Source organism: Eurosta solidaginis, unplaced genomic scaffold, assembly GCF_040869045.1.
Source record: "Eurosta solidaginis isolate ZX-2024a unplaced genomic scaffold, ASM4086904v1 ctg00001056.1, whole genome shotgun sequence".
Classification (NCBI taxonomy): domain Eukaryota; kingdom Metazoa; phylum Arthropoda; class Insecta; order Diptera; family Tephritidae; genus Eurosta; species Eurosta solidaginis.
In genome coordinates, this window is record NW_027136899.1 from 153,015 (window position 1) to 179,701 (window position 26,687).

The 26,687-nt window shown below is 35.2% G+C and overlaps 1 pseudogene; it reads right to left on the reverse strand.

Moving 5' to 3' along the window:
* Positions 1-1,369: 1,369 nt before the first annotated feature.
* The window catches only part of LOC137235710 (uncharacterized), a 33,968-nt pseudogene continuing 8,650 nt past the window's right edge, over positions 1,370-26,687 (reverse strand).

The window sequence follows — 26,687 nt, forward strand, 5'->3', positions numbered from 1 at the left end:
TCCAAAAAGTATTCGTACGCTTTGCATTACACAGTCTGCGCTTCTCGGATCCTATCCCGACTTATAAAGCTCGTTGCTTATTGATTAACTTAAAATCATTGCAGGACAGGAGGACAATTTTATCGCTGTCGTTCGTTTTCGATTTGTTACGTGGGGTTGTTGATTGCCATGTGCTCTTGGAGAGGATTTTCATTAATATACCGGCTAGAGCTCTTCGTGCTTCTGAGTTTTTTCATATTGGTGTTCTCAGGGCTCTTTATGCGCGGAATGCTCCAATTACTAGAGCCTTAATTGAGTTCAATAGAATTTCTAAATTTTGTGAGATAGATTTTTCTTGTTCGAAAGATGGCTTTCTGATTATTTTAAATACTTTTTATAAGTACCGCCGGGTATGCGAATTATTTTCCTAAAACACACAAGAATTGCAAAATTTTATGTTTTCTCTCCTTTCCATTCGCCTTACACCAACACGCATATTTTGACAATCTGAACAAAGGAATGTTGTTGCTGTAGAGATGAGCCACCCATATATGTGACCCGGCGTATGAAAAGGTGGCTTATGACTAAAAAAAAAAAACAGCTGTTGATAGCTGTTTCTCGCAATTTCTTTTTTGAGTCATAAGCCACCTTTTCATAGACCGGGTCACATATGTAGTTGAACCATGAAGAGTTCAATAAACAGAACTAATAATGCTACGCCAAGAAATTGTTAAAAGAACATATTTTTGTATAGCTTATATGATATTATTGATTTCTTATTTATTTTATTTATTTTTACCATTTTCGGCCAAAATTTCAAATATCAAGGCAATGGGCTTTATACATAAAATCAAGCATTTGCTCAGACACGAGTTTGTGAGTAAAGAGGAAAGGTATTTTGTTTGTGTAGCAAAAACAAACAAGCAAATGCTCGATTTTTGTGCATTAGGCCCATGGTTATAAGAGCCAAACAAAAAGACATGTAATAAAAAGAGCAACGAAGAGGCTCGATCCTATAGTTTCTAACTTCCCCACATGGTCAACCTCGATTCAGATCTACATACATTAGGTCATACAGTAAGGCAGCGTTGCAGGAAGTTATATAGAAACATGCTGATACATTGCATCAATATGCCAGTCAAACTTTGTAGTTACAAGTTAATATGAGAAAAACAAATATCTACATAATCAGAAAAATATAAATTAAACACTTGAAACACATCGATATAAATGTACATATATTGAATAATACAAACATAAATACCGTTAATGACAACAAACATACATACACATGTAAGTGGATGACAGAAATTTTTAAAATTTTATACAAACACAAGAAAAAGCGCTACTTAAAAATTAAGATAAATTATAATTAATTATAGATAAAAAATTAAAATAAAAAATCTAAAACATTAAAAATGATTGTAACAAAATTATTGCCGCCACTTTCAGTACGCAAGGTGTTCCCCACGCCATTGCCACCACTACCACCACCACCGCCCGCCGCTGCCGTACCTCCAACATTACTAACTGACGTCGAATTGAGTGACTGATACTGTGTCGAATTGGAAGATGATGAAGTTAAACGTTGACGCCGACGTACCAATTGATGTTGACGACGATGAATGCGTGGCGTACTTTGCCTATAACGTGATGTTTGTATGAAATCAACTTCTTCGGCAGCAGCCAATGGCATGCTAAGTGGTGCAGCTGTTTTAATGCTGGCAGTAGGAGCTGCGGAAGAAGATGCTGCCGAACTATCAATTAGTGTGCTTGATTTCAAAAAACTTACTGAATCATCATTGAAGGCTTCACAAAGCATAGATGAGGTATGCGGTGGTGGAGAAGTGGCATCAAAGTCGCTGAAATTCAAGTACTCGCTGCTGGGTAATGGCGTACAGCATGTAAAATAATTATGCTCGAAATCACTATTGTGAGCTTGATGCTTATCATTGGCATCTTGATGCCCTTTGTACTCAGCATCAAAGTCATCATCATCATGATCAAACGTCGATTTATAAAGATCGAGCGTCGACTTATAACGCCTTTTGTTGGTGGTTGCGACAATTTTCTTACGTGGACTGAATTATAAGCGTACTGGAGATGGCGATGGCAGGGATGATGGTGTCTGCACATCATCCTCAACAATATCCACATCCAAATCGACATCACAATAAGGCACAAAATCGGTTGAATGGTAATGATTGGGTAGCAGCATGGAGGAATAGCGACGTTCTTGTGTTGCTGTCTGATTTGCTGTGCAACGGCGTTGCGGATGATGATGTTGATGTGGCTGTGACCGTTGTATTGGATATGAAGAAGAGGAATCAGCAATACTGTTTCTAGGGCATGGAGGATAATGACAATGATGGTGTTCATGATCGTGGTGATGATGATAATGATTATCACTACGATGGTGTAGTAGTAGATCACAATGTGCGGTTATTGGTTTTGTTGTTGTGGTTGTTGCTGAATGTGAACATTTATTGTTAGATAAATTATTTAGTTGATGTAATTGTCATTTTTGATGTTGTTTTGGTTTTGTTCATTAGGATGGGGCGAAAAAAAATTTGCTTGCTTGGGGTTGAACTCGTTGCGTAGAAAAGAGAATCGAGTTATTGTTTAAGTTTTTCGGCTTCGACAAAGAATTCAGAAGCTGTAGTAAATACTTTTTTATGCCAACGAACATATATATATTCCCACTCGAAAATAGCAGTCAAAATTACCAAATCTAATAAACTATTTTTTATCTTTATTTATATTCGTTACTTTTGGAAAAAATTCAAAGAGTTCTTTAAGTCGCTGTTTACACACAAAAAGCTTTGTTGCTTATTATCGGCAACTTATGTTTTGGAGTTGCGTATCTTATTTACACATGGCGACTCTTTCCATGCAACAATCTGACATTTTGTTTAAATTTCTAAACACTTTTTTCCAGTTTTGAAAATTTAAAAACTAATAGTGAAATATTGGAAATTTCAAATAAAATTATAAATATCTGTGATCAAAATCGATAAAAAGTTCATTCTAATAAAATAATATTCAAATAAAAGAGCTTTAAAACGAAAGAAAAACAGCACAAATCAAGTTGCCGAACACAAGAAACTCGGTGTCCGTCCGCTTGCCACGGCACCTCTTCACAAAGGTACGAGTTTCAGCAACAAACATATTCGTGTGTATACAGCGACTAACCAATTTCAAACACGACTTCTAAAAAATTCTAAACTTCGAACAAAATTTTAAAAATATTCTAAATTTTCATACAGATTGGTATGTACAGTTTTAGTTACACAATTAATTCAATTTATAAAGCAATTTTGTAAATTTCGCTCCATCCTAATGTTCATTAGTTTGTTGGCTATTTGCTAGCAATATATAGTTGGTGTTATTAATTTTTAGTTTATTTTGGCTGATAAAATTCTCTACAAAATAATCTTTTTTAATAATATTATTTATATTATTGTTATTATTATTACTATTAAGTTTGTAGTTGTACTTGTGACTACTAATATCAAAAGAAAATTTACTAATAATTGAAATTGAATTTTTTTGTATAGCAGGTGAAAAAGCAGAAAAAATAGTAGTAGAAAAAGGTGTAGAAAAGGTAGTAGTAGTGATAATCGTACTAGTACTACTTGTTTTAAAATCATTCGCTTTATAATTATAATAGTTTAAACATTTTGGATCATTATTATTTTTACAAGTAGTAGTAGTAGAAAAATTAGTAGTAGAACAAGTAGTAGTAGAAGTACAGGTAACATAGCTACCGATATTTGTTGTTGTTGGTGCTGCTGCTGCTGCTGTATTCACATCCAAATAGATGTGCCGACCCTCACTGCCATTTTGAGCAGCCGTCAGAGCATGCAACGCTGGCATTCTTCGACCTCAATGCAAATTGGCTGTCTCAACTTGTAGAAATTGTTGTTGTTGTCGTTGCTTTTTCCTTGTTGCACCATAATCGCAATACGTATTATCGCCGCCTATATCATCTGTATCCATCATTTGCTCAGCCTGCAAAAGCTGACGTGCACCATTTCTTTGTTGTTGTTGCAGCCGTTTTTTATAATACGTATAAACTGCACCACCACTACCGCCTCCTCCACCACTGCCACCAATCACTAAACTGTTCTCATCATCATCATCGACGTCAGCCGTACGATGTGTGCGCATATCGCGCGTACTGCCACCGCCCAGATAACTGTGCTGTGGAAATTGCAAATATTGTTGTTGCTGTTGGTAATCGTATTGTTGCTGCTGTTGTTGTACAGCAGCCAAACAACAATTACTGCATGTGTTGGGCAAATTTAGTGTCAATTCACTATCCCTAGGACCCAAAAACCATTCGGAACGTGTGAGCATGCGTGCAGTTTGACGTTCATGGACCTTGAATTTTCAAACAATTAACATTTTTTTTTGTTTTTCACCCAAGTGGTATATTTTTTGGTGCAATTTTTGTTGTTGTATACATTTTTAACAAAATCGGGCGCATGACATTATATAATTCATTTCCGAAGATACATGGAAAGTGAGATCACAGTTGTTGTTATTATATTGGTGTTGTAGTTGTTGTAATTTTCGTTGTAGTACATACAAAGGTATTTTTTCCGGGGGAGGGAGAAAAAAGGAGGAATTGGCAGAAGAAAAATTACGAGCTTAGTTTGTTTTTGTAGTTGTATTCTATAACTTTTTCTTGTAAAAATTTGTTTTTCCTTAAGTAATAAGTGCTTGAAAAGAAAAAGTGTTGCCATTGCATTCAGAAAAAACTTCGCAAAGAAAAACAAATGAAGCAAAATTTTATGCACAGCAATAAAAATTAATTAAATACGGGACAAATAATGGAATGAGCATAAAATAACGTTATGTGATAAGTAAAAAAGGTAGTTTTGTTATGTTTTGATGTTTGACAAAGAAATTAAAAAAAAAAAACATTATAAACCTTTTATTTATACTGTTCCACTTTTCGGCTTTTTTCTTGCCAATTATTTTTTAGGCGTTAGACACGTTTAGGAAATGCTTGTGCGTTCATGTGTGAGTGCTAGTGCTGTGTTATTAGAAATTAAATTATTAAAAAAAATTAAAAATAATATGCAGCAGTGCTTCCTTGTTTTAGTTTATCTAAAAAGTAGTATATTCAAAACAATTTATTAAAAAAGTAGTATTTTTCCCTTGTACCTCTTGTTTTTCAACACAATAAAGTAAGATAAGATTTTCGCACAAATAAAAAAGTTAAAAGGATTGCTTTGCTTCATGCAAATCAAGCAGCAGAAATACAATGCTTTGCAATTGTTCAGTTTGTACAAAAGAGTATTTGCAAAAAGTACTATTATTCAAAAGTAGTATTTTCTAAAAGTATTTTTTTGATTATATTTGCTTTGATACAAAATAAAAAAAATATTACTTTAACCATACATTTTGAAAAATTAGGAATTTCGATACAGAAGTATGTATATAAAAGTAGTTAAATAAAAAAAAGAAATGTATGATAAAATATTATATATACAAAATATTATTATTATGGTATTTTTTTGTATATTGTTTTTTTTTTTTTAAACAATCTTGTGTTTAAATTTCGAAAATTAATCAAATTTAACACATCCATCAAAATGTGTGCTTGTTTTTTGTACATTCCTTTACAAAATAGCATTTTAAAAAGCATGATATATTTAAAACACGTAACTTTTTAAAAAAGGAGTTCTGGCTTGAAAATGTGTAGTATTTAAAACAAATGATTATAGATTTATGGAACAATTTTTATATTGAAAATTGTTATATTCTTCAAATTCATGTTGGCAGGCGGCTAGTCTATGTAGAAATTGAAATTATAAGCTGATTGGTAACGATGATTTCAAATAATTTCAGAATGGTGGAAAGTTTTGGCATGCCACGATAGTTTTCTATAGATAAACTATTTCCTTTCTTATGTACTTCAAAATCTTTTTGCATCTTTAAATCAATTTTTGTCTTAATAATTCAAGAATAAGTAGAAAACTTGTTCAACAAAATTCATTCGTGAAAGCCTACAAATCTTTGATGCATTTATTATGAGACTAATTCGATATTGATTTACATTTTGTAATACAACGCTCTCTCAAAAAACAAACACAAAGTTAATTTTTTTTGCGCCAGTCCGGGGCCACTTCGAAAGCGAAATTCTATTCAGTGATGCTCAGCGAATAATACGATTTCGAGCTTCGCTTCGCAATGGTATTTTTTGCTTGGCAACGAGTATATACAGACCAATTCTAAATATTCTCGCGGAATTTTGTTCTCGCGGATTTTTTTATTCCCGCGGAAAAATTCCTCCAATTCTGTTCTCCTAGGGAGAACAATAATTGGGGAATAGGAATTTCGAATTTTCGAAGTCAGCTGTTTTGTCAATTGAAATTTCGTTGCACATTTCTTATTTTGTTTAAAAAATTGAAAAGTGTAATTATTGTTGCAAATTTGTTGGAAATTAAGAAATAAAATATAAACATTGCACAGTATTTATTGCATTTCATGTGGTATTCACTGAAATGAGTAATGAATTGGTGCCACAGCAACATCAACAGCGGAACATAAGAAGAAGAAGACCGCATAACACAAATCTGCCGGAGTTGCCTGCTTTCATTCAGCAAAGCAATTTTCTGGCGGCCAAGTTTAGTTGAATTCGTCCTTCATCATATGCCAAAATCTATTTAAGCCTTATTAAAAAATCCTTGCGCAATTTCTGGATGGCTGCATCAAATTTGTATACCAAGAGCTCTACCGTTGCTTATGATATACTTTTCAACTTAAAATAAAGAATATTGTGGTTGTAGTTGTTGTTGTACTAGAAGTGAGAATATTGTGGTAGAATATAAATACATCTTTTAGCACAAATTTGTACAAATAAGTGTTTCTTTTTTGATGCATTCCCTTTAATTTAACAAGTGAAAAAACTCCTATGAAATGGCAGAGAAATCTCCCTCTCCCTCACATTCATAATACCTACTTTTCTCCCATAACCGGTTTCCGCTTTTTCGAACATTGTTCAGAATAGGAGGAAAGGGAGAAGTGAAAAAACTCACAAGGAATTTTTATTTAGAATACGAGGAATGGGAGAAGGGAGAAAACTCGCACGGAATTTTCGTTTAGAATTGGGCTGATAGTGTTTTGCTTGAGTGTATGGTTAGGTTAGGTTAGAGTGGCCACCGGTGCGAGCACCTGTGCACTTAGGCCCAAAAAGGTCCCATTGTGATACCACGTGGATCTCTCCCCTACTCAAACCAACAGGTCATATAGCAAACGTCAGGAGTTTCTTAGGTTCCAACTTAGCCAGATCACAAACATCGTCAAAGAAGGGAGATCCCAGAGGTTTCTTCTTGAGTTTATACTAAATTCCGTTATGCCTAATATATTCATGGAGACACTATTCACGTTCAGTAAATATCCTCTCACAACTGTCTTTAGCCTTATAGCCAATATTTGATCAAAACAGTATATATGTACATAGATATACTACGTATTTTGTAGCAGTACTAATATAACTACTTAGTTAAACAATAAAAATTTTAAACCTAATGGCTAAAGTAATAAGCTAAGAACTGAAAGACAGTTAATTGTAAATTAAATAAAAAAATCGTACAAGGTAGAGCACATCTTAAAAACATGGACAACAATTAACACTACACCAGATTCCCGAACAGGCACCGTCATCGCACTTTAAAGGTTCAAAGCACGGTCAATAAAGACGTTACATAGACTGAATGTGTCCATAGTGTTACCAGAATGTGTTTAACGACCAAACGGAAAAGCCCAAATTAGGAACCCAGATTTATGTTATAGAATAACTCCGTGCTCTTTGCAAATACTGCAAGTTTTCTTGGACCTAACTTAACTGCTGCCTCCAAATTTGGGAGCTCTGTCGCTCCTAGTCACTGGAACCTGACCCACTGGAACCTTGACCTTGACACCCCCCCCCCCCCCCCCCCCTTTGAGAGCAGGACACGAACAAAGACCATGCACAACGGTATTATAAGCATGTGACGCCAGAAGGCAGTGTCCAATTAGTAAGTCTTGTCACTTTAGAGATATTAGCAACTTTACAAGTTTGACGTCATTGGATTTTCACATGATCATCTTTCTTGCTTGATGGATCATATGGTAACTCCTGTCTCCTTTTAATTTCTTTCAAACGGATTGAAACTTCTACCGTCAATTCGAGTGTTACAAAGCACAACATGGCGTGAAAAACAAGAGATGGAAATAATCCGTTCATCATCTTACAACCTTTTTTAATGATTTTGTGAGAAATACACATTTGTTCCGAGTCGGTCGTACTTTTTAATTTATGAAAGGCACCATGCGATTACGGGACTTGAAACAATATAAAAAAAATTACATAATATCAAAAATGTGACTTTTATAACATGGTTGCATTGAATATACGCTCAGCTCTTAGCAAATAAAGAAAATTACTTAAAGAAATATGTATATACAAAAGTTATAAAAAAATGTATAATAAAAAAGTTTTTATTGTATGAAAACTTTTGTTTTATATTTAGGTGTACACATAAATTTACTAACTAATTAAAATCGGCGGCCAATAAATATATATTTTAAATATTCAATTACAACTTTACAATATAGTACACAATAACTTTTGCGTTTTTAGCATAACAAACATAGAAATAAAAATAAACGTGTATTTACAGAACTTTAATTTTAAGATTTAAAACTAAAAGAGAAAATTTTTAAAACCTGCAAGAAAATATTATAAACCAAATAAATACAAATAATAATAATAAATAATTGTTGACAAGTTAAGGTCTTATAAAACTAAAATAAATATTGTGACGAATATTAGCAACACTAAGAGTTACTATCATCTCTAACCCGATACTAAGCAGAGACTTGTATGCACATAAACAATTATTATGTCTACACATATGTACATACAAGCAGCGGAGAGAAACATACAAACACATGCATATATCTGAGTCAATTCTAGAAATATAAGCGCCTAGAAATATGCCAACGAGGAAACAAAACCAGCACCAGCTGAGGCACGACTAATAAGTTTGATTTAAGCAAGCAATTGATTGTGAAGTATCAGTGTTATTGCGAAGTACTTTAATAAAGGCCATTTTGAATTATTGAATATTAGAGCTATTTATTCAACAGTTTAGCGATACGAACGGTAGTAGAAGGTTGGAAATAAGCGGTATTGCACTAAATTCGTTACAATATGTAATATTTGGTATATGTAGAAGCAAGTCAAGTTTTTAAAAAATAATTATTATAAACTTAATGGGGAAACAAGCCTTCGAAATAATTATTTCTTCCTTTTTTACTTTTCATTAGATTTAGCCTTTCATTTAGATTAGCGAACTTTGAGGCTCAGCACGCCGAAACACATGTCTAGATTTCTATGGTATTCGAGCTAAACGAACACTGTAATCGTGTATATCTAAAAGATAAATACACGACGCGATATACCTCCAAAGAGATTCAGGCCGCGCTTCTGTTTGAATTTGCGTAGTGCTCCGTTTCAATTTTCCTACAAATTAGCGATACGGGACCTACATGTTTTAGGCTGACTCCGAACGGCATCTGCAAAATTTTGTTTTTTCCCATTCCAGTTCTACATCATTTTTTGTGCATTTTGTTTACAATTAAGAGTAGAAGGAGATAGTATGCTGTATGCATACAGACAAAAATCCTATTTTTGACATCCGAGTTTTACTTATTTGTAATGTGGCTATACAATAAAAAATTATATAAAAGTATGATTTTTTTTTTTATTATAAAATTTTCATGAAATATTTGTGCACAAAATTCAATAAAAAAGTAATTGACATTTAATATTTGTACATAGATACATTCAGAGGAATGAACAGTGGTGGTCAATTAAAATTTGTTTAACATAAATCTCAACTAATTCGCACATTTTTTTTTATTTTTTTTTGAACATAATTTTTTATTAAAAAAATTTTCAAATAAAAAAAAATGTGTGCCCGTTAGATTGTTGTTTATTGAAGTGCTGCTATTAAAACGCTAATTATTACTGTACAAATTATTTTTAATTTAAAAAGTTTTTCTTTTTTAATTTTGATGATAATTGTTTTAATTTTGTGCGAGACTTAAAACTTTTAATTATTTGTTACTGAATGAAAAGATAGTTTTTTAATAAAAATAACGGAATTAGATTAAGTGTAAAAAACCGGGCGCTTAATGTGACCACTACTGTATATACATGGTCGATTGCGTCTGATAAATATTTATAACTGAATAAAATCCCATTTAAAAACTGAATTTGTCGAAGTTGGTATGTATGCGTAGAGGTACTGACACTAACTTATTTAATAAAATAATATTTATAAAATAATACATAAATGTAATGTAATTAAAGTTATTTAGAAACAAAATAAAAATTACCTAAATTCAAAGAGTGTCTTTTTTTTATAATTCACACGTCTAACTTATGAAAACAAAACTCTAGGACGAGCAGGTAAATGTGAAAAAAAAATATTTTTTTCTGACAAAACTACATGGAGAAATTATTTTTAATTCATAAAACGTGGAAAATTTTCGTTTTCTAAATTTTTTTGTAAGAAAACAAATTTTTCATATTTTTTTTGTATTTGAATGCTCTTTACCACACTTCTGCTCATATTAATTCGTACAATATTAAAAACGGATTAATTAAAGAAAAAAAATTAAATTTTAAGAATTCATGGGCTTAACACCGGCTTATAATAATTGAATTTCAATTATTATGTTTTCTAAGAGAAACTGAAAAGAAAGAAACATTTACTGGCATATTGCGATGGACCCATTTCGAAAACCGCCAACGTAATCATGATCAGGCAATTTTGTAATGTTATCAAAGGTTTCACCGGGATTCGAACCGTGAATCACATGGTGAAACTGCAGTAGCCTTTAACCACTAGGCCATCCTGCTGGTATTTGTTTTCATGCTTAATTCAGTTTTTCATTTTTTTTTCGTGAGGCAAAATATCAATTACATTTTGATAGAATGGAGCGTTACGGCCCAGAAAAGAGATGGCAAAGTTAAAATTTTATTTTTCCCAACTACGCGTTTCGGGACTTTCAGGTCTTTTTCAGGAAGTTTGATAACTTTATTTCACAAAATTGCATATTCAAAATTTTACTAGAATCTCCGTCGAAAATTTTTCAAATGACAATTTTTTGCAAAGCTTGCTTAATTTTTTTAAACTTTGCGTAAATTTTGTAGATGTTAAATTTTTTTCCATATATTGCGCTTATTTTTAAATAAACCTTTAAAAAAAAAGCTCACTAAAGGAGGATTCATCGTTCAACTGCGGAAACATTTTTTGTTTACATTTTATTCTTTCTTTTCTCAATTTCCTCAGACAGAATGAGTAAAAAAAATGCATAAAAGTAAATCATCTTTAATTGTATACCTATTAATATGAGCATGAGTTTATATTGTTTGAAAAGCATGCTTTAGTTTAAAAACATACCGCCAGTATCTCAGCTATGTTAGAAAAGTGCAACGTGATTGTAGTGATATAGAAGAATAAATGGAAATGTCTAGACTTATATTTTTTAAAACAAAAAAAAAAAATAAGAAGACTTGATACAAATTAAAGTAAAATTCGAATTAATTTCTCAGAGCATCCTTTAGAGATAGTAGCGGGATGTTGGTGTACATGGTACTAACTTAAAAATAGCCTTGATGGGATGTGTCAAGAGACCTTTAAGCAATTCTCTAGCGGGATAATTCGAACTATCTCTATCGATGGCAAAGGTCCATTTTTGTTCAGTACCCAAATTCAGTGTAATATTTCAAGCCTTAGCGCATTTCCGATAAGAACTATATTTTCTCGTCTTATTTAAAAAGTTTGTAATGGCGAACTATCAATGGCTCTCGACTGTGATGACTATCGATATAAATGATTATCCATTAACCTGGGTCGATTTGTATGGACGAAAGTTAACCGATATCGCGCCATCGATTTTTCGATAAGATTTGGGCTCAGGAAAAAAAAGTTCCACTACGCATACCCAAAAAAATAATTTTCGAGCCTGCGACCAAAACACTCCCCAAAAAAAATGTTTCAAAAAACTGTTGTAAAAACGTTGGCGGTAGCAGTTTTAAGAAAAAAAAAAAATATTTTTTGGGTTTTGGGGAGTGTTTGGGTCAAAAAATTTACCCATTCGCCATTTTTTCTTTTCGCAGGCTCGAAATTTATTTTTTTTTTGGTTTGCGTAGGGGAACATTTTTTTCCTAAGCCCAAACCCAATCGGAAAATCGATGGCGCGATATCGGTTAATAAATCGACCCAGTCTATTATCCATAATATAAACGATATTTCTTACCTGCATATTTAAACATTTTTAAGGTATGATGTACAAATTACTTTACGATAGAGATAAGTTAAAACTATTGACGTTAATATCGAGACACTATCGTCATTATCGATAACCTGTTAGAACTAAAAGTAACAGGGCAGCACAATCTATAACTGATAGCTTGAAAGCATGGCGAACGTGCCTATCTTTTTTGATAAATCCAATCCAATGTTATTTTAAGCTTTACTTTTTTTAGTTAATACTATTCTGTATGCTGTTAAGCTAAATAATAAGCGCTAAACGATAGCATCGCCTTTCTTTTTCCACGCTACACACGAACCTAACCTATAATTTAAGCACATACATAACCTATTTTTCGATTTACAACGCAGGCCTATGTTGGTACACAAACAAAAAAAAACTACTTAAAAATACTTCTGTATAAGCTTTTTGAATTTTCTTAAGTTAAGTATTAAATATTCGATTAGTTTTAAACCTTTGAGCTTCCTTAGCAAATTCTAACCTATAAATGTGTAAATAAGCTAAACAAATTTTGAATTAATTTATTTAAATAGTTTACTGTATGGAATATTTTTGTGTAAAGCAGAAAATGAAGTGAAGGGGAAAGGAATAAAGTTAAAACTAAAAAACCAATGCAAAATATTAATTAATTCGTATTTTAATAATACAAATGCATGTGAGTTTACAACAAATATTGAAATCAGAAATTTTGAAAAAAAAAACTAAATAAATACATCTAAATAAAAAAAAATGTGGATTAACTCATTATTTGTTCGTACATATGCATGTAGTAGCAGTACAATATATATATAAATGTATGTAGGTATTATTTATACCGAAATCCGTGAAGCAAGCAAGAAATCGTCCCTCACCTGTGGCAAATAGGAAAGACTCTTTGTACTCTCAGCATAACGATTGACGGCGCGCAACTCTTCCATAGTCATGCCACTACCACTTCCCAAGCCGCCGCCGCCGCCAGCACCAGCACCACCACCCGAAGCTGAGGAACATGATGATGAATGGCGTATACCACGATTGCAGCGACTACAAGTGCGCGTTCTCATTTTATTAGAGCATGTGCGCCATCTGTAGTCATTTGTTGTACTTCTTTTTGTGTGGTGGTGCTATTTTGTTTTTTATTATTTTTCATTTTATTCATAGTCGTCGTCTGCTGGGTTAGGCGTTGTTCGTGATCACCACAACCACCACCGGCACCAGCGCCACCATCAAGCCTTTTGGTCCCTGCACGCAAACGTCGTTGATGTTGTTGCATGCGTGTTTGTGTAAGTATTTTCTTTTTCGTATTTTGACGATAGCGACGTCTAACAACGGTCACTTCATCATCATCGTTCGAGTCGACCGCTGCCACCACACCAACACCGCAGTTGCTTCCATCAACATTATCTACACCAATTGTGTAAGTGGTATTTAAAACTGCACTTCTATCAGTTGGTTGATTGCTTGCAGCAACAGTTGTAGCTGTAGACTTTGCTGTTTTTGTAATTCTTGCTATTCGTTGGTGGTGTGCAGCAGGTACAACAAATGTGCGTGGCAAGCTAATTTTTTTCGGATTATTTTCAAAATCTTCGTCATCGTTACTTAATTCGAATTCAGCGGTAAAATCTAATGCATCGTTATCATCGTCGTCATCGTTAGCAACATCATCATAATCGAAATTTTCCTCATCTACATCAGCATCATTGTCGGTGTCACGTTGGTGTTGTTGTTGTAAATCCTGTAAATTACGTTTTGGTATCGGTGATGATGTCAACGCAAATAGATCTGGTCCTTCTAGGGAAACAGATAGTCGTGCACATGATTCAATAAATGAATGTTCTGGTGTTACGCCAAATGAAAGCACACTGTTGTCTAAAGCTGAGCTAGAGCTGGTTAGCAAGGCAGAGTGGAGCGGGATTCTTCCTGGGCAACTGTGTTTTAGTTTTTGAGATGATTCATTTCATTCATTCATCATTCGTTATTCATTAATTCACATATGTTTGTTTGTTTATATGAATGTCAGTCAGACAATTGAAATTTTGCAGTGTCAATGTAGTATTGTACATAAATGACAACACACACAGGCAGAGTATGAGAGGGAGAAAGTGAAAGGAAAGAGATTTTTGGTTTTTACAAATGTTTGAGTGTTAATTTTTTTTTAAGAAAAAATGTAAAGTTTTATTTAATTGCAATTTAAAATAAGAAAATGCAAACTATTTTTTCGTGCTTTACTCGATACAAAAATAATAATAAACTGGTTTGAATCAATATTAAGCTTTCTATTAGCCCATAAGGGAATTTCATTTAAATAGAATGGAACTGGAAACTGGTATAAAGCTAGATATTTTGGGACATTCCAAATAGTTTTGCAAACTTTTCATATAAAATTGTTCTCTACCTATTAAAATGTTCAATTTCATAGGTTCCAAAACATTTCCTAGGATTTGTCCCGACAATGGAGGACTTTCTAAAGCTACTTCGAAGAAGATTTATTCACTCCTACCCTTCACATGATAGGCCATTCAGAGACATAAAATAGAGAGGTTTTATTCTGTAAAGAAAGCTAAACTGGAACAAGCATGTCGAGGTCAGGTCCAAAAACGCTGTCAATTCTTTGTACGAGGTATACTTTAAATAAAATAAATGTATGGCGCGATAACCTCTAAGAGATCTAAGGCCGAGCTTCTCTTCGAATTTGCGTCGTGCTCCTCTTGATTTTCCCTACAAATCGGCCGGGCGGGACCTACATGTCTTATGCCGACTCCGAGCGGCATCTGCAAGGCAGATGAGATTTCACTGAGAGCTTTTCATGGCAGAAACACTCGGAGCGCTTGTTTGGCCGAGGGGCGACCCCGCTCAGAAAAATTTTCTTCTAATTGAAAAACCTTCTTTCTAAAATTTTGATGTTGCTTTGCCCGGGGTGTGAACCCAGGGCATATGGTGTGGTAGGCGGAGCACGCTACCATCACACCACGGTGACCACGAGGTACACTTTATAGCATGAAAATATCGACGTGGGCCACCGTCGAAGCTTACATCTAAAATTATTTATTTGCCAATGTATCAATCTCTTAAAGAAATTGGATTAGTCCATTACCCACATTTTGCCGGAAAGTGTAATGAGCCCTATTTGTCTCTACCTACGTCTACGGGTTAAAATATCCGAGGTGTTGTTCGTAGGCAGTATACTACGAACATACTAATGACTTTACTTTAGTCTTTTACCCGGAAAAAAATCCGATTTTCAATGGAAGCAAAATACCTAGGGGTTATACTGGACAGAACCCTTTTCGCCTGTACTCGACTTTACGGCAAAACATGGGTGTTATCTTGCGAAATGTTATATTGGACACGTAATATTTTGTGACGCCAGTGTTGTTGCTGCGATAAGGACACTCCCCACAGGCCTTGGGGAGTGTTATCGATGTTGATGGTCCTTTGCCGGATACAGATCCGGTAAGTTCTGGTAAAAAGCACCATTAAAGGACTAGCCCTCTCGGCAACGATTCGGTATGACCACATGAAACCTTCTAGGCCATCCCGCCCTCCCACTTCCTGGATACATGAGGAACTTGAGGTCGCTAGAGCCTCGGCTGTTAAATAAACAGGATTCGCCACGGATAGGTGAGGTTGACAATTGGGTTGGAGAAGCTATATATTGCGCTGGCAGCCCCTTGAATCAATTCGGTATTTTAGTCGCATACCTGTCACGGGTACATCTTAAGCCCCATAACCCGCTGGGGAGCCAGTAGTCACCTACGATTCCTTAATTTGGTGGCCGAAGACCACGCAAAGAACAGCAATAACAAAACTAAGCAAATTGCATCGAATAGTTGGTTTTGGCAAAACGGGTGCAATGAGACCGTCCCCTGCTTATGCACTTAGTGCCTATTCTAATAGAGAACGATACAACACTTGCTGCAGTACACCTTCAAAGTATTTTTGAAGTAAAGAGTGTAAAGATCGTAAACTGAAGGTAATAAGAAAATTCATAGGTAATCCTGTATTGCAAACTGGAAACCAAAACCACGATTTTATTATAATGGGCTCTCCGGCATCAGGAACATGAAGGTAATGAACAGGCAGACTACCTAGCCAAGCAGGGTTCTTTAGCAACATTCCATGGTTCAGAGCCCTTCTGTGTACTCACAAAGGCACGCATGAGGAACCATAACTAACTGGGTACAGAGCAGTTCCGACGACACTGGATTGAATGCCCAGGGCAAAGGCAGGCCAAATTGTTTATACTTCCAGCAAAGATAGTATCAGCCACTCTTAATCTAAGCAGAGAGGACCTACGCACTCTCACTGAGTACTATGCGGGGCACAGTTGTCCACTATATAACGTAAGTTAAATCTTTCGATACACAAATCTGTCGCTTTTGTGAGCTGAAGGATAAAACGCCGGTTCACATACTCTCTGCCATCTAGGAGGCGTGACTTTTAGTCCCTGCGTGATATTTAGTAAAAGGGCTCCACATGAAGTAAGGCTCCACAACAATAAAGGTCAAGCACAATAGATCTAAATAAAGCCCTATAATAATAATTTTAAATATTAGCGCGCTGTTCTCATTGATATTCGAATAATGAGAAAAGTGTATTAAAGAAAATAAACAAATGATACATAAATATTACGTGCTAACACGGCTTAAGCCCTTGGTACAATATACCCTATTTGCAGTAGAGCATAAAACAAAAAAAGTATGTTTTTTTTCTCCTAATTTTGAGTTTTTTGCAACAAACTTCTCATCGTCGCCTTCATATTAGGCTCACTTTTAACCGGCTTTGAAGAATATGTACCAATACATTGGTAAGATATGTTAATAAGATAATGTATGGTCCTCTAGACTCTTCTAAGACGCTCTATCTAAGAACTTTTTTTTTAAACGCCCTATCTCAGAGCATTTATGCGAAAAATTCTAGGGTATGAATTTTTCTTAAGAAAATTCGTTTTTCAAAGGTTTGCTGAGATACGCCCTTGTCGAAACAGCATCCGATGCAATGGGGTGTAAGGCAAATTTTTGCTTTTTCGATACGCTCTAATTTAAAGTATAGTCGATTATATACAAGTTTGAATGACGACAACTAACCCTTACGAAGGTTAAGATGATTAAGATGGTAATAAAATACTGACACAAATCAGTTCTAGGAAGTATCACAATGTAAATATACATATGTATATGAATGTGTGCATGTATGCTCTAAACCTAAATTGAGCGGTTAAGCACAGGTAGTGATCGTGATCTTACTAAATAGACCATCTTTACCGCATGGTTAAACAAAATTTAGTGAGTCATAGACAATTGTGTTCATAAAAATAGAATGCATTTTAAATGATAATCGTTTTTTAGAGTTTTTTTTTGTATCTCACCTAGTTCTGACACAAGCTGTAAAGCTGAAGCTGAAGCAACTCGATGATGAAAACTATCATCCCGCCTGCAACTGCAGCAGGAACGGAGTTACAGTATATTAAAACGTACCGCTTGGACTCTTATTGGACAGTGGCCCACCGGAACGACAATCACAATTAATAGCAAAGTCTTCATGCACTTCCGGCCAGAAAAATCTCGGTACCCTCCTGCAAGAGGTAGTATCTACCCAGCCCAGGGATGCACCTTAACGTTAAGCTAATCGTTTATCAAAAAATTTCCACCGTTTCCGTTGAAACACTTCGAAATATTATCGATAAAGAAATTATCAAGATAAATTGTATCTCGTTTTTAACCGAAACGAAAAGCTTTCGTTAGCGTTAAAAACGTTAACAGAAACGTGATACTTTATGTTTGAATTGTGCTGGCAATGCTATAGCCATGGTGAAGCCGTAAGGTGGCAACAACGAGCGCACATACACACACAAACTCTATGTAATTTGTTTGTGTAATTCGTTGGTGGTAATGTCAAAAATACTCTGAGAAATGTTCGTACTGTCAAAATTCATGAGAAAAGTTGCAATCAGCTTGGATAATGCTTTCACCTTTAATGACTCCGCCATCAATCAGCTTTGCCAGCATAGTTTGAAATTAATAATCAACATAAACGATTTGATTTCGTTTTGATATGGCAGAAAACGAAACGAAATCATTTCGTTAATTTGACGATCTTAACGTTAATAAACGAAACGAAATGACTTCGTTTCGTTTATTAACGTTGATTATCGTAACGAAATGATATCATTTCGTTGGTTAAGCATGCCTGACCCAGCCATGGTGACCAGCGGAGCTCCAAATTACCTAATTCCCTATAACATTCGACTTTCAGAATCAATTAACACGAGACTGTAAACAGCCCAATTATGCTCAAAATAAGATATCTCATCAATACCTTAGTATTTTAAATCTTTTCACGACTTAAGTTCGGATATTCTGAGTTCGAGTTTAAAAACTTGGTTTTTTCTCTGAGTGTATTGCAACAGTTTACTCGTATTTACAAAAGTAACGCCATTACATATCATAACAGTCAAAACTAAAGCAGGAAACAGAAGCAAACAAACCATAAAATATTACCAACACACACATTTCTGAAAACATAAAACTGCATTCTGACAAAAATAAGCAGCAAAAAATTACCCTAATTGAAAGCGCTCTCATGACAAAAGCTTACTTAGATCACACTTGAAGCCTGTGCGTAATACATATAGTACACACAGGCATGTGTAATGTCAGAATTTAAAAATTTGTTAAGCGTTAATTATACATACATTTGTATATATATCCATGATATTGCTCCGATCTGCTAATTGAATCGTGTCATATCTTACAACACAAAAAACTAAAACGTATCTCAACGCTAAGTGAAAATGTTAAGCTCTATTAAAACAATTGAACTCAGTACGCTTACGAGGGCGAACATAATTTCGTACTCGCACTTGACTGGTGCGGTGCGTTGCGAGAATTTGCTTTCAATAACGCTGAAGCCTTTTTAGACTTAATTATGTTTAGGAGGACTCTACTTTGGTAGAGTTAATAAAAGTAATCAATAACCAGATAACCGCTTTAATACTTCTATCTTCGCAGTAAGATAATTCACGGTTTTTTCGATCGAGTTAGGTACAAGAAAAATAAACTTACTAGTCTAAGCCTTTGGGGCTGGTATGATATGCCATTGCAACTTAAGAAATAAAAAAATATACTTAGAGATAAGCGCATACACATATCGCAGTCAAATACAAAACAAGTCTTAAGCTATGCTGGGATAATTCCACACTATAACTAAAGTTGTTTTATGCGGTTAAAAGCATTTAACTGTATATCTCAAAACTTGGAAACCCTGAAGCTGTCATGGTTTAGTGAATAGATAGGATCAGAAATTCAAGCCGCGGCACGCATAAGGACAAAACTGTTGGAAACAAGTAAGGAAGATTAAGTTCGGGTGTAACCGAACATTACAAATTACAGCTTGTAAAACTTTTAAATTATCTTCTTTTAAAAGTAGGCGGTGCCACGCCCATTGTCCAAAATTTTACTAATTTTCTATTCTGCGTCATAAGGTCAACCCACCTACAAAGTTTCATCGCTTTATCCGTCTTTGGTTATGAATTATCGCACTTTTTCGGTTTTTCGAAATTTTCGATATCGAAAAAGTTGGCGTGGTTATAGTCCGATTTTGTTCATTTTAAATAGCGATCTGATATGAGTGCCCAGGAATTTACATACCAAATTTCATCAAGATACCTCAAAATTTACTCAAGTTATCCTGTTAACGGACAGACGGACGGACGGACGGACATGGCTAAACTAATTTCTTTTTTCGCCCAGATCATTTTGATATATATAAGTCTATATCTATCTCGATTAGTTTATGCCATTACGGGGTACCGTTAAAATTAATATACTCTGTGAGCTCTGCTCAGCTGTTTTTCAAACTCTCAGAGGGCTTTTCTGTAATTGCCTCAGCACGTGCCGTTAGGAGTTGGAATAGAAATGAAATGTCACTTCAATGTGTAGTCAGCATTTGACGTCATCATTATCAGTCGACCGGAAAATATAGTACGAAAACTTGCAATTTTTATTTTTTTTGCTGTTTCTCTTCATTTTAATTCATTTCGGACAATAAAAAAAATTTCCAGACAAATAGCCACTTTTAATCATTTCTCGACTACTAACCGATTATGCCGGCAGCCGTGTTGTTGTTAGCAGTGCTTCGCCCCATTCAATGGGTGCGACCAGTCACAAATTGTCATCAAAGTCCTTTTAACGAGAGTCCAAGGAAATTAGCAGTTTCAACAGGGATTTGCCATAGGGAAGTCGGTTTTAGTGATGTATATTGGAACGATTTTCCGTCATCCCTTGTCAAATTTGGTTTTGAGACAAACCGATCGGCGTTGTGCCATCATCAGTGTCGATTTTCGTTCTGATCTGTTTTTGTCGTTTTTCCTGTATTTATAGTTCGTAGGTACATGAGCAGGTATTGTAAAAATTGATGCTTGTGTATATTTAGTTATGTGTACCGAGGGTGGTTTTTACTGATCGATTTGTGTGGCTGACTGGGCAGGTAAAAATCCGTAATTTTATTCGTTTGACCTTTTTTGTGGGTTTGTTGTTTTGGTGCGTTAATTGTTTTGTGTTTGTCTGTTGTAACTCTGTGATTACTTTGTTTCTTGTAAACAAGCTTTAAAGGCTCGAATATTGTGTCAGAAATTGTGTTTATCTGTTCGTTTATTATTCTACCGTCGAATGTTTTCTGTTTGTAGATTTCCATGTTTTCGAGTACGTTGAGACGTCGGCCTTTTGCTTGTATGTGAAGAACTCTAACTGTTTTATTGATATTTGCTGGGGAACATTCATTATCGACCATGTGATTCGCGAAGTTAAATAAATAAATAAATGTAAGGCGAGATAACCTTCGAAGAGATCTAAGGCCGAACTTCTCTTCCAATTTGCGTCGTGCTCCTCTTGATTTTCCCTACAAATTGGCCGGACGGGACCTACATGTTTTATGCCGACTTCGAACGGCATCTGCAAGGCAGATGAGTTTTCACTGAGAGCTTTTCATGGCAGAACAACCCGGAGCGCTTGCCAAACACTGCCGAGGGGCGACCCCGCTTAGACAAATTTTCTTCTAATTTAAAAACTTTATTTCTAAAATTTTGGTGTTGCTTTGCCCGGGGTGCGAACTCAGGGCATACGGTGTGGTAGGCGGAGCACGCTACCATCATACCACGGTGTCGCGAAGTTAGACTCGGGAATAATGTTTGGATTACGTATTTTTTGTTGTAATCTCTAATATGTTCTCTGAACCTCGTTCTTATTTGCCGTCCTGTTTGTCCTATGTAACTATGTTGGCATCCCCAGGTAAGCTTGTATACGCCGTGGCTGCTAAACGGATCCTCTGAGTTAGTGTTAGTTCTTAGTTTGCGCCCTAGATTGTTCGATGTTTTGAATGCTGTGCTAATGTTGTATTTTTCAAAGAAGTTTGCCAATTTATATGTTGCTTTTCCAGTATATGTATGTCATAGTCGTCCAGCTATTATTTTCCTTTTCATAATATCTTTTTGGTTCTCCATTTGTCCTTCTGAGCTTATCAACCAGTGCTTTTTTATATCCGTTGTTTGCAGCGATGTTATATATGATCTCAAGTTCTCTCTTATATGTCTCTTGTGTAAGAGGTGTTCTTTCAAGTCTATGTACCAAGTGCCGTTTTAGTGTGTAAGTTCCTCATTACACTTAAAAAGATGGTTGGGGACACATCACATTACGTATGTCGGGGTTTATTCTGGACAAGTAATAATTTAACCTGTTACAGTATCCAGAACTAAGTTGGGCCAGGGTGACCGTGTCTCCCTTGGTTGTGTTCTTTCTTCTTCTGCGCGGCCTGGCAAAGGCGTTTACCGATTCCGTGTGGATTTTGCTTAGGGCCCCGTATGCTTGTCTGGATCAAACGGCTGTGTTGGCATTTGTTGGCCCATTTAATTTGGTGCCAGTCGCCGTGGTGTGGTGGTAGCGTGTTCCTGGGTTCAAGTACCGGGAAAAGCAATATCAAAAAATTTGAGAAAAGTTTTTTTAATTAGAAAAACGTTTTTCCAAGCGGGGTCGCTTTCGGCTATGGTATGTCTGCCGTGAAAAGGGTTTCAATGAAAATTCATCTGCCTTGCAGCTGCCGTTCGGAGTCGGCATTAAACATGTAGCACCCGCCAGTTATCACATCGAAGAAGCGACTGGTGCGCTTGTTGAACGGCAATAACCGTTTAAACGGTTAAGCGCCAATTGAGTGAGTAAGTAGCTAAGTAAGTAATGACCCGCCAAGCCATTTTGTATGAAAAATTAAAAAGAAGCACGATCTTTTTGTAGGTAAATTGCGCAAAGTATACATTTTCTTCGATATACGGTGTTGGCTTCATGTGCAGGATCGTAAATCTTACTGGGAAATTTTCTCCTTTTTCAACACCGTCCATGATTCTGAGCTAAATGTCAGAACAGGTATTATTAACCGAGACAGGGCTTTTCAGTTGCCCTCTCAGTCCAAAGTAGTTGGTCTTCTAGGCTAGCACTTAGGCAATTCACAAGGTCTCCTATTAGTCGTATCTGCTATATTTCAATCAAATTATATGTATACTGGAAACCATGGAAACAACTAAAAACCTAAGACTTTACAACGAATACGACACTCTTGTAAATTGCCTTATTTTTTCACTTAACGCCGTTTTCTAAATAAACGAAAACATTCGCAGTTTCGTATTTGTTTCTCTAAACTCAGTGGTGGGACTTTCAATCTACGAAGTCAAATTTTTAATATTAATTCTAGTCTGGTAACGCCTGCAATATCAGTGCCATGCAGGGTAACATTTAATTAAATATTTGAAACATTCAAAATGTTTTAACTTTTTTTATGAAAACATCTAACTAAATCACATTATTATCATTGCACTTTTGTACTTAACAAAAATCAGCTTCAACGACTTAAAACACCTTAGAATTTTCCAAGGCAGACAAGTGGTCGGTCGAGTCGACCGATTGCAGCCATAAAGTGTGTCAGTAAAGACGTCAATGACATTTGGAAAATAGGAAAATCGAAAAAAATTACAAAGCCGGTTCAAATACATTCAATTTCTGTGCAAAATCTTTAATTTTTATTTACATATGTCTGTGCGTATGAATGTGTATGTATGTGTGTAACTGAGTCATATTTCGTACGCAAGCCATAATCATTTTCAAGAATGTTACATAAAAAAACAAAAAAAAATAAACTTAGCAATGCACTCGTAAAAATGCGACTTAACTTGCGAATAATTAAATTTGCATGTCCCACTTTGTAAGGCGGACGACGAGGGAAAGGGTAGAATTTCAAATGAAGACTTTGCCACATTCAAGGTGTTAAATATGTTTTTGTGGGAGATATGCATTTTCTATTTGTTTTTTAGATTTTAGCATGTTGACGCTTATAAATATGTAATATGCATTGCAATGATTAATTCGTAAAGTAGTTTGGAATAACTAAAGGAATATCATTATCTGAAAACATATTTTTACCTAGGCTTAACTTAGATTAATAGTCAATTATTTTATGATATTGTTGTCAGTCAACTCGACATGAATGAAAAACAAGTAAGGAAGGCTAAGTTCGGGTGTAACCGAACATTACATACTCAGCTGAGAGCTTTGGAGACAAAATAAGGGAAAATCACTATGAGGAAAATGAACCAAGGCTAACCCTTGAATACGTTCATATGACATGGGTATCAAATGGAAGATATTAAAGAGTATTTTAGAATGGAGTGGGCCATAGTTCTATAGGTGGACGCCATTTAGGGATATATCCATAAAGGTGGATCAGGGTTGACTCTAGAAAGCGTTTGTACGTTATGGGTATCAAATGAAAGGAGTTAATGAGTATTTTAAAAGGGAGTGGGCCTTAGCTCTATAGGTGGACGCCTTCTCGAGATATAGCTATAAAGATGGACAAGGGGTGACTCTACAATATATTTGTACGATATGGGTATCAAATGAAAGGAGTTAATGAGTATTTTGAAAGGGCGTGGGGCTTAGTTCTATATGTGGAGGCCTTTTCGAGATATCGCCATAAAGGTGGACCAGGGGTGACTATAAAATGTGTTTGTACGATATGGGTATCAAATTAAAGGTACTAATGCGAGTTTTAAAAGGGAGTGGCACTTAGTTGTATATGTGAAGGCGTTTTCGATATATTGACCAAAATGTGGACCAGGGTGACCCAGAACATCATCTGTTGGGTACCGCTAAATTATTTATATATGTAATACCACGAAGAGTATCCCTTCCATGATTCCAATGACTTTTGATTCCGCCCTGTAGAACTTTTCCATTTTCTTCTACTTAATATGGTAGGTGCCACACCCATTTTACAAATTTTTTTCTAAAGTTATATTTTGCGTCAAAAAACTAATCGAAACACCATATTTCATCCATTTTTAAACGGTTTTATTTAGCTTGAGTTGACAGGCTGCACGGCCGCATGCACGGCCGTTGTGAACGAATCTTGCAATTGAAATTTAAGTAACTTCCCGATAAGCTACAAGCTTGAAACTTGGAATAGAACCCGATGACTATGCAATAATAAGAAAAAAATCGCCGCTAGGTGGCGCAAGGATCGAGATATTCGCAAAATTCGCATTTGTGGTCCGATTTGGCTCATATTTGGAACACATAATACATGTAAGAATAGAAATCGACCTGTGAAAAAAATGCCGCTAGGTGGCGCATGGATCGAGATATTCGCAAAATTCGCATTTGTGGTCCGATTTGGCTCATATTTGGAACACATAATACATGCAAGAATAGAAATCGACATGTGAAAAAATATCGCCGCTAGGTGGCGCATGGATCGAGATATTCACAAAAATCGTATTTGTGATCCGATTTGGCTCATATTTGGAACACATAATACATGCAAGAATAAAAAGCGTCTTATGAAAAAAATCGCCCCTAGGTGGCGCAAGGATCGAGATATTTCCAAAAATCGTATTTGTGGTCCGATTTGGCTCATGCTTGGAACACATAATACATACAAGAATAGAAAGCGACCTATCACAAAAAATCGCCGCTAGGTGGCGCAAGGATCGAGATATTCACAAAAATCGTATTTGTGGTCCGATTTGATTTGGTCCATATTTCGAACACATAATACATACATGAATAGAAATCGACCTATGATGCCCGATTTGGCTCATATTTGGAACAAATATTGCATACAGTCCAGTAGAAGTGACATCAAAATATTTTGGAGTTGGAGGAGGGACAAGCATACGTGGCGCAGAGTCGAGTAAAGTCTTTGGAAGGATTATGTATTGAGGACTTAGGTTGTAACAAATTGTTAGGAAAGAGTCCTTGTAATAAGGAGTCACTAAATGAACTAAATAGAATGAGAAATAATAGGCAATTAAATAAAGATTAAAAACTTGAAAATAAAATAATTAAAAAAAAAAAATTTTAAGTTAAACGGTTTTATTGAAAACAATACTTACATGAAAAAATAATAATACGGAAAGCTAGAAAATAATTAGGTAGGTCCTAGGTACTAGTCATCACACTCCTTATCAATCTATGGCGTTGATCAGACAATTAAATAAAAGCGTTGGACGCGTCATATTTCTATTGATAGTCATATATAAGACCAACTGAACCTTAATCAGGTTATGCTACGCCTCACATTTTTAGAAATTTCACGCGCCCGACGCTTTTATTTAATTGTCTGATCAACGCCCTAGATTGATAAGGAGTGTGATGACTAGTACCTAGGACCTACCTAATTATTTTCTTCTAGCTTTTCGTATTATTATTATTTCATGTAAGTATTGTTTTCAATAAAACCGTTTAACTTAAAAATTTTTTTTAATTATTTTATTTCGTATTTGGTATAGAATTATGGCATTTTTTTCATTTTTCGAAATTTTCGATATCGAAGTGGGTGTGGTCATAGTCGGATTTCGCCCATTTTAATACTAAGATAAAGTGAGTTCCGATAAGTATGTGAACTAAGTTTAGTAAAGATATATCGATTTTTGCTCAAGTTATCGTTTTAACGGCCAAGAGGACGGACAGGCGGTCGACTGTGTATACAAACTGGGCGTGGGTTCAACCGATTTCGTCCATTTTCACAGAAAACAGTTACCGGCATAGAAGCTATGCCTTACAAAATTTCACAAGGATTGGTAAATTTTTGTTCGACTTATGGCATTAAAATTATCTTAGACAAATTAAATGAAAAAGGGCTGAGCCACGCCCATTTTGGAAATTTCTTTTATTTTTGTATTTTGTTGCACCATATCATTACTGGAGTTGAATGTTGACATAGTTTACTTATATACTGTAAAGATATTAAATTTTTTGTAAAAATTTTACTTTTAAAGTTTTTTTTTTAAGTGGGCGTGTTCGTCATCCGATTTTGCTAATTTTTATTTAGCACACATATAATAATAG